The sequence below is a fragment of the Pan troglodytes genome, chromosome X, assembly GCF_028858775.2.
Source record: "Pan troglodytes isolate AG18354 chromosome X, NHGRI_mPanTro3-v2.0_pri, whole genome shotgun sequence".
Taxonomy (NCBI): Eukaryota; Metazoa; Chordata; class Mammalia; order Primates; family Hominidae; genus Pan; species Pan troglodytes.
In genome coordinates this window covers 89,829,489-89,848,275 of record NC_072421.2, presented here as the reverse complement: position 1 = coordinate 89,848,275, position 18,787 = coordinate 89,829,489, and the positions used below count along the sequence as shown (strand labels likewise).

Sequence of the window (18,787 nt, the reverse complement as noted above, 5' to 3'; positions counted from 1 at the left end):
ATAGACCATTTGTCCTTTTGGATTCATTCTCCTTTGTAGAGGATTAAATTACTGAATTAAAAGTGAATCAAATGTCAACATTTCCAGCTAATGATGCTCCCGAAAGTCTGTTCTCCGCAATCTTTATCTTAATTCCCTGTTCTTTTTACAGTTATGCAAAAGTTCCTTATAGAGTCTTCTTGAATACAAAGAATCACGGAAAATTGTCAAGAGAGTAGGCTTGAATCTGAAATAAGGGTAAATACTAAGAGAAATAGAGTCAACATAGTAAGAGGATGCATGCTTTCTCCATTTTTTTTTTTATCCAGTGGCTTATTCCCAGACCAAGAAAGTATATTTTTTTCTATCATTTTAACATAACTTGAGTTTACAAAATTGAAATTGAGATAAGCATTCAGATATAGGCACAAACCTATTATCTAAGAAAATAAAGTATGCTTCTTGTCCTTCCACTTCGAGTGTTGTTAGCCCAAGATATTCTTATAATCTCTCTGCATCGATCAGATTCAACCATCAATGGCTCAATGATAGAATTTAATTTTCTGTGAAGGCATAGCCTGAGGATAATGCCTTGAGTAATCTCTTCCAAGAAAGTGTCCTTGGATTTCTCTGTCTTTAAACAATCACTATTTATATCTCTCCTTATTATGAATGATACACTTAAATAATAGATAAAAATTTTTAACTTTCCAAAAGAAATAATCTCAAGTACTATAACATCACCAAAACTTTAGCCATATCTAAGAATATAACATTAAAAAATTAATTTTCTGTTTTATAGAAACACAAAGGATCTTTTTTTAGTTTCATTAGAAATTACTTTCACAATCACAATAGATTAATGTTAGATGTTTCACCACTTATCACAAAGCAATCCAAAAGCATTAAAATTTTTAGTGAGCAAAGTGAAAATCTAAAAATGTGAAACACATCTATCTTGGTAAATTATTTCATGAATTATTGAAAAGTTAATGACTTAACCAACATTTAAGCTAATGAAGAAGTTGGGGTGAGCATTTCCTTTCCTTATCATTTTACTGAAAAAGAACAACTCCAGAATGTATTTATTTCCCTAAATTGTATATTTTCATTAAGAGAATTGTTTATGCTGTGCTACTTTTGCCCTTGTTTGACAATTTCTATTGAGAAAAGCCTAAAATAGATAATGTGGGAAATATTAAAACGATAGTCTTTACACTTATCCACACCACACAGACACAACACAATCTGTCAAATGAGTAGCTTCTAGTGCATGCCTACTAAACAAGCATTAGAATAAAAAGAAAGTACAGAAATTTATTGGCAAGCAGGCAAGTAGCTGGGTAAATTGATACCCGATTTGATTATAGAAACATTAAAAAAAAAAAATCAATGCTGGAAGGGGAAAAAACATGATGAAAAGCAACTCCTGTTTTAATAGAGATATGGATTTTTATACTCTTATTTATAAACTGGCCCTGAACAGGCAACATTACATTAACAAAATAATTGCCCAAATTAAATTATATATAGTAAGGAGTGGGAGAAAAGTTATTGCATCTGAATGTCTATTGGCTCAGTTTTTGCACAATATACATTAGTCATGTTGTGTCATATGTTCTTATTTACCTCCTGGTGTGAATAAATTCTAACACTTACCACCAATAGGTGAATACTTCCCTTACTGCATCTAAATTTCTAGATTGACAGAGCTATTGAATGCAACTAATGAAAAAGAGGGACAGAATGTAATGTCCAAAATAAGTAATGAGAGAGTGGAGGCAGAGCAAGATGGTGAAATAGAAAGTTCCACTGATAGTTGCCCCAACAAGGAAAACAATTTAACAACTGTCTACACAGAAAAAAACACCTTCATGAGAACCAAAAATCAGGTGAGCCCTCATAATACCTAGTTTTAACTATGTATCCCTGAAAGAGGCATTGGAGCGATAGAAAAAAACAGTCCTGAATTGCTGACGCTACCATTCCCCAACCCCAGGCAGAGGAGGCATGATGCAGAGAGCATCTCCGGGTGCTGGGGGAGGGAGAACACAGCAACTGTGAGGCACCGAACTCAGTGCTGTTTTGTTAAAACAGAAAGGAAAACCAGAAAAAACTCAGCCGACGCCCTCCCACAGAGGGAGCATTTAAACCAGCCCTAGCCAGAGGGAAATCACCAATCCTAGTGGTACAAACTTCAGTTCCTGCAAACATCGCCACCTATGGCTACAGCACTCTGTGTCTTCAAGTAAACTTGAAAGGCAGTCTAAACCATAAGGACTGCAACTCTTAGGTGAGTCCTAGTGCTGAATTAGGCCCAGAGACAGTGGGCTGAGGGGCACACAAGCTACCGAGACACAAGCTGGGGAGGATAAAGGAGGGTTGGCATCACTGATCCCCTAACCCCAGGCTGCACAGCTCATGGCTCCAAAGGAGATCACTTCCACTTGAGGAGAGAAGAGGGAAGAATGCGGAGGACTTTGTCTTGCATCTTGGAAACTAGTTCAGACAGAGGAAGACACGGCAACTGTCACAGCTGTGGTGCACCCGTTCCAGGCCCTAACTCCCCAGCAATATTTCTAGACACACCTTGGGAAATAAGAGTATCTGCTGCCTTGAAGGAAAGGACCCGATCCTGGCAGCTTTTATCACCTACTAACTGAAGAGCCCTTGGGCCCTGAATAACCAGCAGTGATACCCAGGTACTACATCAAGGGCCTTGGGTGAGATGCTGACACTTGCTGGCTTCCAGTGAGACTCAGAGCATTACCAGCTGTGACAGATAAAAGGTGATATGGTTTGGATCTGAGTCCTCACCAAAATCTTCATGATGAATTGTAATCCCCATTGTTGGAGGTGGGGCCTGATGGGAAGTGACTGGATCATGGAAATGGCGTTCTTGTGAATGGTTTAGCACCATCCCCTCAGTGCAGTTCTCATGATAGTGAGTGAGTTATCATGAGATCTGGTTCTTATAAAACTGTGTAGCAACTTCCCCTCTCTCTTGGTTCTTCTCCAACTATGTGAAGTGCTGCTACCCCTTTGCCTTCCACCATGATTGTAAGTTTCCTGAGGCTTCCTGAGAAGCAGTAGTCACTAAGCTTCCCATACAGCTTTCATACCTGTGAGCCAGTTAAACCTTTTTTCTTTATAAATTACCTGGTCTCCAATATTTATTTATAGCAATGCAAGAATGGACTCATGCAGAAAATTGGTACAAGGAATGGGGCATTGTTACAAAGATACCTGAAAATGTTGAAGCAGCTTTGGAATTTGGTAACAGGCAGAGGTTGGAAGACTGTGGAGGGCTCAGCAGAAGAAAGGAAGATGAGGGAAAATTTGGAAATTCCTAGAGACTTGTTAAATTGTTGTGACCAAATTACTGATGGTGATATGGACACAGATAGCCAAGCTGATGGGGCCTCAGAGATGAGGAGCTTATTGGGATCTCGAGCAAAGGTTACCTTTATTATGCACTAGCAAAGAACCTGGCAGCATTGTGCCTGTGCCCTAATGATCTGTGGAACTTTGAATTTGAGAGTGATGATTTAGGGTATTTGGGGAAAGAGATTTCTAAGCAGCAAAGCATTCAAGATGTTGCCTTGCTGCTTCTAACAGCCTATGCTCTTACATGTGAGCAAAGAAATAACATAAAACTGAAACTTACATTTTAAAAGGAAGCAGAGCATAAAATTTTGAAAAATTTGCAGCCTGGCCATGTGGAAGAAGAGAAAAAAAAAATCTCCATTTTCAGGGGAGGAATTTAAGCTGGTGGTAGAAATTTGTATAACTAGGCCGGGTGCAGTGGCTCACGCCTGTAATCCCAGCACTTTGGGAGGCTGAGGCAGGTGGATCACGAGGTCAGGAGATTGAGACCATCCTGGCTAACACAGTGAAACCCTGTCTCCACTAAAAATACAAAACATTCTCTGGGCGTGGTGGCGGGCGCCTGTAGTCCCAGCTACTCCAGAGACTGAGGCAGGAGAATGGCGTGAGCCCGGGAGGTGGAGCATGCAGTGAGCCGAGATTGAGCCACTGCACTCCAGCCTGGGCGACGGAGCAAGACTCCATCTCAAAAAAAAAAAAAAAAGAAATTTGCATAACTAAAAGGAAGCCAAGTGCTGACAGCCAAGACAATGAGGAAATCATCTCAAGGGCATTTCAGACACCTTCACGGTAGCTCCTCCCATTACAGGCCCAGAGGCCTAGGAGAACAGAATGGTTTAGTGGGCTGTGCTGAGGACCCTGCTGCACTGCACAGCCTCAGGAGACTGCTCCCTGAATCCCAGTATCTCCTGTTCCAGACATAGCTAAATGGGGCTCAGGATGCTGCTTCAGAGAGTCCAAGACATAAACCTTCATGGTTTCCACATGGAGGTAAGCCTGCAGGTACACTGAGTGCAAAAGTTGAGACTTGAGAGCCACTACCTAGAATTTTAGAGGGCATATGGAAAAGCCTGGATTTCCAGGAAGAAGCCTGCTCCAGGGATGTAGCCCTCATGGAGAACCTCTATACACAGTCCCCTCTGGGGCACTGCTTAGTGGAACTGTAAGAAGAAAGCCATGATCCTCCACACTCCACAATGGTAGATCCACCAACAGCTTGTACCCTGTGCCTGGAAAAGCCACAAGCACTCAATACCAGTCCATGAGAGCAGCCTCAGGGGCTGAACCCTGCAAAGCCACAGGGGCAGATCCGCCCAAGGCTTTGGGAGCCCACCGTTTGCACCAGTATTTCCTGGATGTGAGATATGGAGCCAAAGGAGATTATTTTGGAGCTTTAAAATTTAATAACTGCTCTGCTGTATTTGGGACTTGCATGGGGTCTGTAGCCCCTTTCTTTTGGCCAATTTCTTCCTTTTTGAATGAGAGTATTTACCCAATGTCTGTAAGACCATTGTATCTTGGAAGTAACTAACTTGTTTTTTATTTTACAGGGTCATAGAGAGAAGGGACTAGCCTACTCTCAGATGAGACTTTGGACTTCGGATTTTTGAGTTAATGCTGGAATGAATTAAGACACTGGGGGACTGTTGGGAAGCATGATTTTATTTTGAAATGTGAGAAAGACATGAGATTTGGGGGAGGCCAGGGGCAGAATGATATGGTTTCGATCAGTGCCCCCACTCAAATCTCATGTCTAAATGTAATCCCCAATGTTGGATATGGGGGCTGATGGGAGATGACTGGATCATGGGGGTGGAGTTCTCATGAATGATTTAGCACCATCCTCTTGGTGCTACTCTCATGATAGTGAGTTATCAGGAGATATGGTTGTTATAAAAGTCTGTAGCAGCTCCTTTTTCCCTTGCTCCTTTTCTGGCCATGTGAAGTGCTGCTCCCCCTTTGCCTTCCACCATGATTGTAGGTTTCCTAAGGCCTCCCTAGAAGCAGAAGCTGCTATGCTTTCTGTACAATTGGCAGAACCATGAGCCAATTTAACCTCTTTCCTTATAAATTACCCAGTCTCAGAAATTTCTTTATAACATTGCAAGAATGGACTAATACACATGCTGAAATTCCTTTTGCTTGAAAAAAGCAGAGGGAAATGGAAAAAAAAGGAATGAGATCATGTCCTTTTCAGGGACATGGATGGAGCTGGAAGCCATTATCCTCAGCAAAGTAATGCAGAAGCAGAAAACCAAATACCACATGTTCTCACTTATAAGTGGGAGCTGAATGATGAGAACACATAAACACAGGGTGGAACAACACATATGGGGGTCTGTCAAAGGGTTGGGGGTGGGAGGAGGAAGAGTATCAAGAAGAATAGCTAATGGATGCTGAACTTACTATTTAGGTAATGAGATGATCTGTGCAGCAAACCACCATGGCACACATTTACCCATGTAACAAACCTGCATATCCTGGACATGTACCCTTGAGCTTAAAATAAAAGTTGGGGAAAAAAAGCAAAGAAAGATCATTCATTATCACCAAGTGGGATTTATTCCAGGGATGCAAGGATGGTTCAATGTACACAAACCAATCAATGTGATACATTGTATCAACAGAACGATAGACAAAAACCATATGATCATTTCAATTGATGCTGAAAAAACAGATGATAAAATTCAACATCATTGCATGATAAAAACCCTTTAACTGGGTATAGTAGGAACATACCTCAACATAATAAAAGCCATATATGACAGACTCACATACTTAATGAGAAAAAAACTGAAAGCCTTTTCTCTAAGATCTGGAACACAACAAGGATGCCAATTTTCACCACTGTTATTCAACATAGTACTGGAAGTCCTACCTAGAGCAATCAGACAAGAGAAAGAAATAAAGGGGAACCAAATTGGAGTGGAAATAGTAATTAACCTTGTTTGCAGATCATATGTTCTTATATATGGAAAACCTAGACTCCACAAGAAAATTATTGAACTGATAAATAAATTCAGTAAAGTTGCAGGATTCAAAATGAACATACAAAAATCAGTAGCATTTCTACATGCCAACAGAGAACAATCTGAGAAAGAGATTAAAAAAGTAATCCCATTTACAATAGCCACACATAAAAACAAAAATCCAGAAATTAACTTAACTGAAGAAGTGAAAGATCTCCATAATGAAAGCTATAAAACACTACTAAAATAAATTGAAGAGGACACCAAAAATTAGAAAAATATTCCATGTTCATGGATTGGAAAAAACAATCTTGTTAAAATATTTATACTATTCACAGCAGTCTACAGATTCAATGCAATCCCTATCAAAATATCAATGACATTCTTCACAGAAAGAGAAAAAACAATTCTAAAATTTATATGGAACCACAAAAGACCCAGAATAGCCAAAGCCATCCAAAGCTAAAAGAAAAGTGGAGGAATTATATTACCTGACTTCAATTTATACTACTGAGCTGTAGTGACCAAAACAGCATGATACTGGCATAAAAACAGACACATAAGCCAATGAAACAGAATGGAGAACCCAGAAACAAATCCGCACACCTACACTGAACTCATTTTTGACAAAGTTGGCAAGGACAAATACTGGGGAAAAAACAGTCTCTTCAATAAATGGTGCTGGGAAAGCTACATATCCGTATGTAGAAGAGTGAGGTCAAGGAAAGATCTATTACCCAAGAGTATTGCTTTTGTGCAGTCTCTCGGCAAAATACTCCTTCTTTATCCTGTCTCCAGGTTTACAACTTTTTTTTTTCTTTTCTTACCTGTGTAAAGTACAGCTGCTATCTTCATTCTGGTTTCAAGTACATCTTTCTTGTGTATTCCTGCTGGTTACAGAGTGTGTATCCTTGTGAACACAAGCATTAGGGACTTTTGACCACTAAGATTAATGTCAGAGTAAAGGAAGTTAGACGGGAATGGGAAGTCAGGGAATCCATGTCTCTAAATGAAGGTAACCGAAAGTGGAAGAAACCTTCTGGAGGATAAAGACGCTAGAGTTTATCCTAAGTCACTACTCTGTCTACTGAGTAGAAACAGAGTAGAAAAGAACATGTTCCAGAAACAATGTATTTACTGAGCACAGATTTCTTTTAAAAGTTGACTAAAATCTCATCCAATTAAAAAAAAAATCATTCCTAAATATTTATTCACTGAATCTGGTGCAATATCAACTTGAGATGTCCAATAAAGGTCAAGATTTAACTAAAAACACTTATCAAAATGATGTTGGCAGTGTTGTGCAGGACTGGAAGTGTTATGGTACATTTTCTAAATGTCATGGTCAAAATGAAAATATTTATCACTGTGAACACGTAGAAAATCCTCAATACATATTTGTCTAATGAATGGATGAAACTAGAGAAGAAAGCTTTTCATATGCATGTGCGCACACATGCGTGTGTGTGTGTGTGTGTGTGTGTAACATGACAAACTAGAAGCTTGTGAAGTCAGGTTGCTAATGCAGGTATTCCATGTGGAATACCTTCTTCCAATCTGTACTTGAAAATTAAATACATAGGTCCTATGACTGAGGAAAAATATTACAACTTTAAGCCAACTTAATTTTTACTTCTTTTAAATAAATATAACTACCACGACCCAGTTTACTTTGTTTTGGTAGACATTCTATTTCAGAACTCTATTCAGTTATCAACTTAGAGTGCTGGTGGTTTTAAAGAAAAGACACTGGTAAATGTAATAATAATAACAATAATCCTAAATTTTATTCTCAACATTTGCTTATTGACTATTTTCTTTCTAAAATGTAAATGACCTCTTTAAAAGAACAAATTTATCAGAATGCACCTAGGTATTTCTATTGTCTTATTATTTTTTGGCTAAATTTGAGGCTAGCATAAAAATTGTGTAGCATCTTTATAACAATAAAGATAACATGACATTCAAAATCAGAAGATTCAATTTTTAGTCCTGGTTCCACACACAAGTAGCTGTATGATCTTATTAAAAAAAACTTTAGGAGGCACTAAATCCACGGCATTAACTACCGTTATTGATGATAATGATGATAATAATGATGGTGACATTTACAGGAGCATTGATACTACAGTCGTCACTGCCATTGCCATCATCAACTTGTATTTATAGATTATTAGGCATTTAAGTAAATGCTTTACAAGTAACATCTCATTTAATTCTTACATTGACCCTACGATGTGGGCAAAATATTATTCTCATTTTACAAATAGGAAAAAGATGGATCAAAGAGGTTAAGGAACTTACCTAGTTGCTCTACTTACAAGGGACAGAGCTGAGGTTTAAAACCAAATTTGCTCAATTCTAAAGTTTATATTCTTAAAAATTTAAGAATTTAAGCTCCATAGCAGGAGGAATTTTTCTTTTTTTCATTTTGGATTTTGGAATACTGCTATATCCTCAGTCCCTATAAAAGTACCTGGCACAAAGTATACCTGCAATAAATATTTATAGGCTTAATAAAAGAATAAGCTATACTCCTTTATTCTTTAATTATATAATTATACATAATTGGAGCCAGTGTATAATAATTAATTATGAATCTTGGTTACAAGCATAAATTCTGGAACCGTATTATCGAGGTTCAACTCCTAGCTCTACCGCTTTACCTGTGTTACCCTTTTGCATTAGTTCTATAATGTGTACAATAGAGAAATAAGGGTTCCTGCTTCAGAATATTCATAAAGTGCATTAAATAAATTAATTAACTCAAACAGTAACTGCCATTTGTAAGAGTTATATATATGTTAGCTACTATTAATGGTAATTTATTTTAACACCTTTATTGATATACAATTCACATACCGTACAATTCACCTACTTAAAGTGTCAATTCAGAGGTTTTTTTACTATATTCACAGATATCTGTAACAATCACCATGGTCAATTTTTGGAACATTCTCATCACCTCAAAAAGAAACACCATATCCTTGATCTATCACCTCTTATATTCCCATTTCTCAACCCCCAAATTTAAACAATTACTATTTCCATCTCTATAAATTTCCCTGTTCTGCACATATGAATGGAGTCCTATAATAGGTAGTCTTTTGTGACTAGATTTTTTCACTTAGCGTAATAGCTTCAAGATTTATCCATATTGTAGCATGTTTCAGTAATTCATTCCTTTTTTATGGCCAAATATTATTCATATATATATTTTATATATTTTTTTATACATATATTTTTTATATATATATATACACATACATACATTATTTTGTTTAAACATTCATCAGTTGATGGACATTTGAGTTGTTTGCACATTTAGCCATTATGAATAATGCTGCTATAAATTAAAAATATTCATCTCAAGTTTCTGAATGGACATATCTTTTCATTTCTTTTGTTTATGTACCTTGGAGTGGAATTGCTCCGTCATATGATAACTCTGTGTTTAACTGTTCGAGTGACTGCCAGACTGTTTTCCAAAGCAACTGTACTATTTCATATTCCCTCCAATGATGTATGAGTTTTCCAATTTCTCTATATCCTCACCAACAAGGTAATTTGTTTTTAACTCATTAACTTTATAGTTCAAAACTAACTATTCCTATCCAAATATTTTTAAAGACTATAGGCAGGTATCCAAAATTGGTTTAATTATATTAATACAATTATGTAGCATAACTATTCTACTATATGAAGTGACACTTGTCAAAAAAGTGCCAAACTCATCCTTTCAAAGGGTTGAAAAATTACTCATTACCTAATATGAATTTACCCATCATTTCAAATACATATTTTAAATAAGGAAATTCCCTCTGTTAAAGCGAATGACAATTTTTAAAAGATTATCAAATTATTATGTATTAAAATCCCAACAACTGTATATCACTGTTAAAGTCCGAAAAAAAGACAATTGGAAGAAGAGACACAATATCATGGGACAATGATATTGCAGTTACTGGACAAGGACTAAGGAAATTAGGAGTATTTGATTGAGTCTACTTGAAATGATTTTTTATGAATCCTGCATCTTGGAATTGGAACATGCAGATTATATAAAGTACTATAATGAAAGCCAAATTAAAGGGGATAAAAACCAATGCTATTCTCAAAATGGATCCTAGGGTCCATCTAACAAAGCTTAACAGGGACAAAATATTCTCAAAACAATGTAGAAGCAGAACATTATGGCTATTGCCAAATTCCCAGCTTCTTAGCAGGAGACACAGTTGAATTAGAGTACAATTGCACCTTATTCTCACATAATTGTTTTGGCTTATTCAAAACCCTAGTCTTGCCCTGAAACATTCTTTACTATGTTAGTAACGAAAGCAATGTGACAGGCACATCTGCTTTCTGAAAAGATTGCATGTCAGTGGAAACAATGTTTTATTTTTAATAGTTTGAATTTTGCATAAAGATACCTTTATTTGCTGCTAAAGATCTATGCAAATGGCTCCAACGTCACTTTAAATTACAGATCATCTTAACGTGTCACTCTTGTGGCATGTGAAAATCTGACTGAGAATGTATATTGTGTCTATTAAAGCTTGTAGATGTTTGCACAATGAACCTAAAACCAATAAAGTGATTATGAGAATAAGCAACAGAATACAAATGATCTTTCTTATTTACTAGAAGGAAAGCATTTTTTAAAAATGTAATAGCTTCAATACTGTTTAATTCTGTGAATATCTGGTTTTCATATTAGATAATAGTATGACAAACTATACGTATATACATACATATATATGTATGTATATATATGTGATAAGAAAAAAAGATTAAAAGCTTGCCTTTATATCAAACTCCAGGACAAATAAAAGGGTATTTAAAAGGAGAATTACTGGCCAGGCACAGTGGCTCATGCCTGTAATCCCAGCACATTGGGAGGCCACCACTACCCTAATTTGATCATTACACATTGCATGCATGTATCAAAATATCACATGTACCCCATAAGTATGTACGCTTATTATTTGTCCATATTAAAGAAAAAAATAAAATAATATTACTATTTCATTAGTATGGGTCTTAAGTGAAAGTAAAATGCTATTATAGTAATTTTAATTAAAGACTAGTTATATATATAACTAACTTTCTGATACTGACTTGAACCTAGAATGTGGCTGCATTCCTTTTGATTTATCCCTAAGGATTTAGTTTCAAGGTAATATTTCCTAGCTTATAACAGATTGAGAAGTTATTATAATTGCCTGATACCTGGTTCCATCTCCTGTTTATTTCCTAGGTGGGAAACATATTGTCTTCTGGGATTATCATATAGTTTCCCTGAGTTCTTAGTTGATGCTACTCTATTCTCTCTGTTTCAAACTCCTCTAGCAATTCCATGGTGAACTTCCACTTTCAGTGCATTTTCTGTGAAATTTTCAACTTTATTTCAAATCACCTAAGAAAAGTTCAAGACAAAGCCACTCATTTTTTCCAGTTGAATTCATTATTTTTATGTTTGTCAGGTTTCACTAAATTGTTGTCAGGTTTCACTAAACCTGTCTCAATACTATCAACTCAAACAACGCACAATAGCTACAGAGGGTGAAGTAACGCCCTCCAAAAACTCATGTCCACTCACAACTCAAAGTGTGGCCTTATTTGGAAATAAGGTCTTTGCAGATGTAATTAGCTAAGACTCTAGAGATAAAAATCATCCTGGATTTAGGAATCCCTAGATCCAATGACTGATGTCCTTATAAGAAAAAGACATACAACAACACATGAAAAGAAGGCCATGTGAAGATGGAGGCAGAGATTGGAGTGGTACAATTAGTAGCCAAGGACAGCCAGTGCAACCAGAAGCTGGAAAAGATACGGAAGAATTCTTACCTAGAGCTTTCAGAGGGAGCACAGCTCTGAGAACACCTGATTTCAGACTTCTAGCCTGCAGAACTATGAGAGAATAATTTTCTATTGTTTTAAGCCACCAAACTTTGTGGCAATGTGTTATGGCAGTCCTAGAAAACAATACAAATAACCAAAGAGACATGCTTCCACCTCAGGGAAAGAGGAAGCTAGTCAGAAAATGGGTTGTTCCATCAGTTAACTAATTTATTTTTTTTAAATGCCTGGAAAGACTGTTGACCACAAATATGTAAGTTTCTGGAGAGTTGAGATGAATAAGTAAGCATGACACATGGAAGAAGTATCAGGCTTTAAATAGCCAAATACAGGTTACAGTCCCAGTAAATACAGTTACTCTTCATTAGTAAAGCATTTTGCAATAGCCTATTTGGTACTATGTGCAAGCTAAGTCGTAGAAAATGAATGCGATAAGGCTTCTGTCCTAGAGGAACTCAGAGTTTAATCGACTCATAGTTTAGAAGCTGAAATAGATAATTACTAGATAAGTGTTATCATGGGCAGATAAATAAAATGCTGGCAATACTCTAAGGGATCAAAGAGCTGTGTGACACTGAGCAAGTCCTTGAATCTCAAATTATTAATCTGTAAAATTGGAATAACAACAACATACACCTTCTATCTTTAGAAGTCATTTTGAAGGTCATGTAAAATCCTTTCTCTCCATTCCTCCTTTCTTTCTTCTTATACTTCAACTATTTTTGGCATCAACTATTTTTAAGTGTTCTCTGAACCAGACATTCTGTTAGGTATTTAATATATATTATCTGAATTTATTTTTAAATATTTTATCATAGTAAATATCCTACTTTTACATTTTTAAAAATGAGAAACAGAGATTTCTACTATTTGCCAAAATCACATCGACTGTAAGTAAGTAAGTAAAACTCTTTTCAGGTCGGGCACGGTGGCTTACACCTATAATCCCAGCACTTTGGGAGGCTGAGGCGGGTGGATCACCTGAGGTCAGGAGTTCAAGGCCACCTGGCCAACATGGCGAAACCCCGTCTCTACTAAAAATACAAAAATTAGCCAGGCATGGTTCCGGGCACTGTAATCCCAGCTACTCGGGATACTGAGGCAGGAGAATCGTTTGAACCCGGGAGGTGGAGGTGGCAGCGGGCCGAGATTGTGCCACTGCACTCCAGCCTGGGCGATAGAGTGAGACTCTGTCTCAAAACAACAACAACAACAAAAAAGTAAAAAAAAAATCTTTTCACCACAACTTGTTGCTATATAACTTAGATATAAATATGTACAAAATAAATATTATACTACTGGGAGTTCATGTCCAATATGCCCCAACACCTATGAATAAGTGAGTTAGATGATGAAAACGATGGGAGATATGCATGAATAATTATGAGTAGATGAATATTATGTAACCTCTGTAGTACTTTGTTTCCTAATTAAATGATCATCTATGCTACAGGAAGAACATTCCGATATGTTTCTACAGTATAGGCATTTGAATTAATTTTAGTGTTATGCAATTACATTTGTATTTACCTCATGAAGTTCTCTAAGTTAATTCCCCTCCAAAATTTACAATTAGATTTATACTATCTATTAGGATATCAGTATTTTTAAATATGCAAGTAACATGGCCAGCCCCTAACATGGATCGTTTAATCAGTTTGAGTATTAATCCATTTATTTTTATAATGTAGTTAAACTATTGAATTGTACAATTGACAAATATTTCAATTCAACCATTTTAGGTCTCTACTCACTTTCCCCATGGTTAATTAAGGTGCATCATATGTAAGGAGAACCTCCTTTGTGTGGACAAAAGGCCAAGGTTTAACAATCTATCCTCCCTTCATGTAGGAAGGACTGCCCAATGTGTCAAAGCTGGGAAATCTACAGCTTAGGATAAATTTTTGTCTCCTACACCATTTCTAACCCACTCATTCATTCACCAGGCTAGTTGCTCATTCATTTATTTATTCACCAGGCTAGCTTTTAAGTATACAGAGATTGCCAGAATAGACATACTCATCTTTGTCCTCACAGAGATTAGAGTCTCCTTAAGGGAACAGAGACAAGAGTATAGTGATGTCAAAATAGTCTGGCAACTTTTTCTTCGTTAATAGAGGTATCATTGTATAATTTTGTCTCTCAGAATAATTTATAAATATTTAGTTACAGCTTTAGCAGAGATATACAATAAGCATTACTTCAGGGGCAACTTAATATTTACCACAGCTCAACTCCAATATCTATCATGCTGCCAGATTTCCATAATACAGAAATAAAAGCACTCCTCCTGAGTGATCCACGAAGTCTTGAATTATCAAAGGCTTACATTAAAACTGCATAAGATAGGGTCTGAGCTTTATTTAAAAAGGTATTTCGTTCCCCTAGAGGCTCATCCGCCTCAGGCGTCTTCCCAGTATTTAGCTCTTAAAGTATCTAAAATATTTTAAACATGTACATATGTACTCTTTGTGAATCTATCATATAGATCTCCTTTTTTCCCAGTTTATCATATTGTGCAGCTCTTATTTTCAGTTTCCAATTCAACATAAAACACTGGATGGTTCCACTGATCTTTCTGGCTGAGTTTATTCGCACCAGAGCTCTGTATTCAGGACATTTTTATTTTTACTATTAATTGTTTATCATTGGTACTTTTGGAAGAATGATAGAGTTGTATTTCTTTGGGAACGCTAATTATGGAATTTGCTCAATCAACAAATATTATTGAGCATCTACTATGTGACAGGCATAGCACTTTAGATCGCAGGGCTCTGGGAGCAGACTGCCTCTCTCAAAACCCAATTCTACCACTTAACTCTATGACCATGGGAAAGTTACTTAATTACTCCAACTACTTTGTTCTTAAGTCTATTAATCTGTAAAACACCAATGACAATAGTGAGTATAAAAAACGGTGGCTGTGAGGGCTAATTGAGTTAACACAGTAAAGCACTAACACACAGTCCTGTAGTAAGCACTTAACAAATTCTGGTTATTATTATGATGACGATCATTATTTTAATTATGCACTGTGTGAAACCTTCAGAATACTATGATTCAAAAAGAAACAATCTTACAATCCACTGACCAAGTCAGCTACTAAAAATTACTTAAGGAAGATCAATTAATTGCTGATATGTATAAAAGTGCTTTGAATGACAGTAAAAGACTGTGAGTGGGAAAACTTTTGCTTTAGGGTCCCAAGGGAATCATTAGCTTGTGAAAATTACAGAAAATTGTATAATACTGATCTAGTTTGCCTAAAGCATAGAAAATATGTTTTAAAAAATAAAACATTTTATTCAGCTAGTGATTACGGTCCAAAAGTAAAAAAGCTAGGTTCATTAAAGGCTTTAAACATGTATAAATCTCCAGAGCCACAAGACTTAATGCATGCCCCTTAATGTTAAATCAGTAGTGAAACAGAGGTTTCTATCTTAGGCTCATGGGATCAGACTCTTGGCCCAGATTATGAGCTCTTTATCATATTCATTCTAATTGTGGCTCATCTTGAAATGATTAGATCTATTGTTAGAAAGTGGCCTTGTCAGCACTAAGGATGCAGTGATTAATAGATAATTCAGAATAATTTCTTTGGATATATGTCTAAACTCTCAATCGAACTGTAGACCCAAATTATTAAGTGATTACAGAAATTTTAATTTCTACCCTTTATTCACATTCATCTCCATAGGAAGTAATTATTGCAAGCAAAGAATAGCAGAAATCAAAATATTTTATAACTAGTCATCTACAGAGATATAGAAAAACTTAAAGTGGGCTACGTGAACAAGCCTTGATATCATAAGCCAATATTAAAATATACCATTAAAAATGCTCTAACAAAATCTGGTTTAATTTAGATGAAGGTCAAACTTACTGTTGGTGGTATCAAGACCTTTTTTCCCACTACTAAGGTATCTTTAGTTATTTTGGAGGTATAAATAAGCTATTCTAAAATTATATGGAAAGGCACATGACCTAGAATAGTTAAAACAATTTTGAAAAAGAATAAAATGGAAGGAATCACTCTACCTTACATTAAGGCCTATTAAATAGCTACAATAATCAAGACAGTGAGGTACTGACAAGGGAATAGAAACATAGATAACTGGAACAAAGTAGACCACCCAGAAATAAATTCTCACAAATGTCTGATCGATTTTTGAAAAGGGAGCAAAAGTGATTCAATGAAGGAAGGGTATCCTTTTCTATAAGTGTTTCTCATGCAATTGGATATTTATAAATAAAATAATGTACCTTGATTTAAACTTCATACTTTACACAAAAATTAATTTAAAATTTAATTCAAAAATTAATTCAAAATTAACTCAAATGTAAGGTGTAAAATTATAAAACGTCTACAAAAATATTTTTTAAAATTTCAGAATTTAAGGTTAGGCAAAGTGTTTTTGTACTTGACACCTAAAGTGAAATGCTTACAAGGTGAAATTGCTTAATTAGATTTCATTAGAAATGAAATCTTATGATTTACAAGATTCTGTGAGAAGATTGGCAGAAAATATTTGCAATTCACATATCTGAAAAAAGGAATAATATCTACACTACTAAAGAACTTTAAAAATTCAATAGTAAAAAAAAAGAGAGCAGTTCAGTCAGAACATGGACAAAACTATCAACTGCTATTTCAACAAAGAGTAAATCCGAATGTCAAACATGCACAAGAAAAGATGTTCAGCAGAGTTAGCCATCAGGGAAATGCAAATTTAATCCACAATGAGATATCATTATACATCTATCAGAATGCTAAATTTAATAATAATAATAATAATACCACCAAATGCTGGAGAGGTTGCAGAGAAATGAATCAAGCATACATTGCTGATGGCAATAAAGTGGTATAGACATTCTGGAAAACAATTTGGCAGTTTCAAAACTAAACATGTGACCTAGCAATTACACCTTTGGACATTTATTTCAGAGAAATTAAAACTCATATTTACACAAAAGATTGTACACTAATGTTCATAGCTTTATTCATAATAACCAAAAATTAAAAACAGCCTAGGTGGCCTTCAGCAGGTGAGTAGGTAGACAAATTGTGGTACATTCATACCATGGAATACTACCCAGTAATAAAAAGGAATGAACAGTTGATGCACACAACAACTTGAATGAACCTCCAGAGAATTATGCTAAGTGAAAAAACCGATCCCAAAATGTTACATACGAGGTTTCACTATGTTGCCCAGGCTGGCCTCAAACTCCTGGGCTCAAGCAATCCTTCTACCTCAGCCTGCCACATAGCTGGAACTACAGGTGTGTACCAACATGCCTGGCTTACATGCATTCTTAAAATCCCAAAATTATAAAAATTGAGAACAGATTAGTGGTTGTCAGAGGTTACGCATAAAGAAGGGTAATGAGAAAAAGATGAGTATGGTTATAAAACGGCAACAGGAGAGGTCATTTTGGTGTTGGAACTGTTCAGTATCTTTTTTTTTTTTTTTTTTTTTTTTGAGATGGAGGTTTCACTCTGTTGCCCAGGCTGGAGTGCAGTGGCATGATCTCAGCTCACTGCAGCTTCTGCCTCCCGGGTTCAAACGATTCTCCTGCCTCAGCCTCCCGAGTATGTTCAGTATCTTGACTCTGGTGGTGGATACATGAACATACACATGTGATAAAATTGCACACAGCTGAATACACACATATATACAAATGAGTGTACATGTGATATTACACTATACTTTTGCAAGATCTTAGACGACAGGTAAGAAAACCAGGAGATCTCTTTGTTTTATCCTTAAAACATCATGCCAATCTAGAATTGGTTCAATAAAAATTGCAATGTAAACTATTTTGAGTTCAAAAGAAACTAACCAAGGAAAAGCAGAATTTTGAGAAGCCAACAAGTTGTCATGTCTGAGGCATAATATATTGGCTGTAATCATTGTTTCTGCTGTGACAGGCATTCACTGAGAGGAATGTCCACTTTTTACAGTTTTAACAAATGATTAGCTCTTAGTAACTAGATTTTGTTTTTCATGCTCGGGGCTTTAAAGAAATGACAAGGGACAATTTTTAAAAGTGGAAAATAAAATAATATCTAACCAAGAAACTGGAAAGGTCTCATCAGGAGAACTATTTTATTTGGACTTCATTGCAGCATACCTTTCATGTGAGTCATTAGTGACAAGATGTAGATATATTGAAAAGAATATATTGTTTTTCGTAAGTCGTTGCACACCATTTCTTTGTTGATGCATTCATTCAGTCTTTCTAATTTTATTTAGCACTTTAAGAAAAGAACTTTATATGATGTATATCTTCACATTTTTAAAAGAACTATAGTCACCTATATATGCATTCAATAAACATCAAAGCCAGCGGGTCTTTATTACTTCTTGCAAGTTGACCCTAATTTATAATAACTCTGCTCAAAATATGATGGAATTTACTTGGACCACTATTCTCATTTATATTTAAATGCATACCATTAAAATCAGTGCAACTTTATCATGACTATTTTAATATCAGCCCCTGTGCATCATCAAATGAATATATACTAAGCAACATTCTTCTGAGGCAGTGTAACCTGAATTAAAAATGTATACACAAACTATATT

General features: G+C 35.8%; 1 protein-coding gene across 6 annotated transcripts in view; it reads right to left on the bottom strand.

Annotated features, from left to right (window-relative positions):
• PCDH11X (protocadherin 11 X-linked) overlaps positions 1-18,787 on the bottom strand; it is an 828,783-nt gene that overhangs the window by 355,871 nt on the left and 454,125 nt on the right. The window lies entirely within an intron of this gene.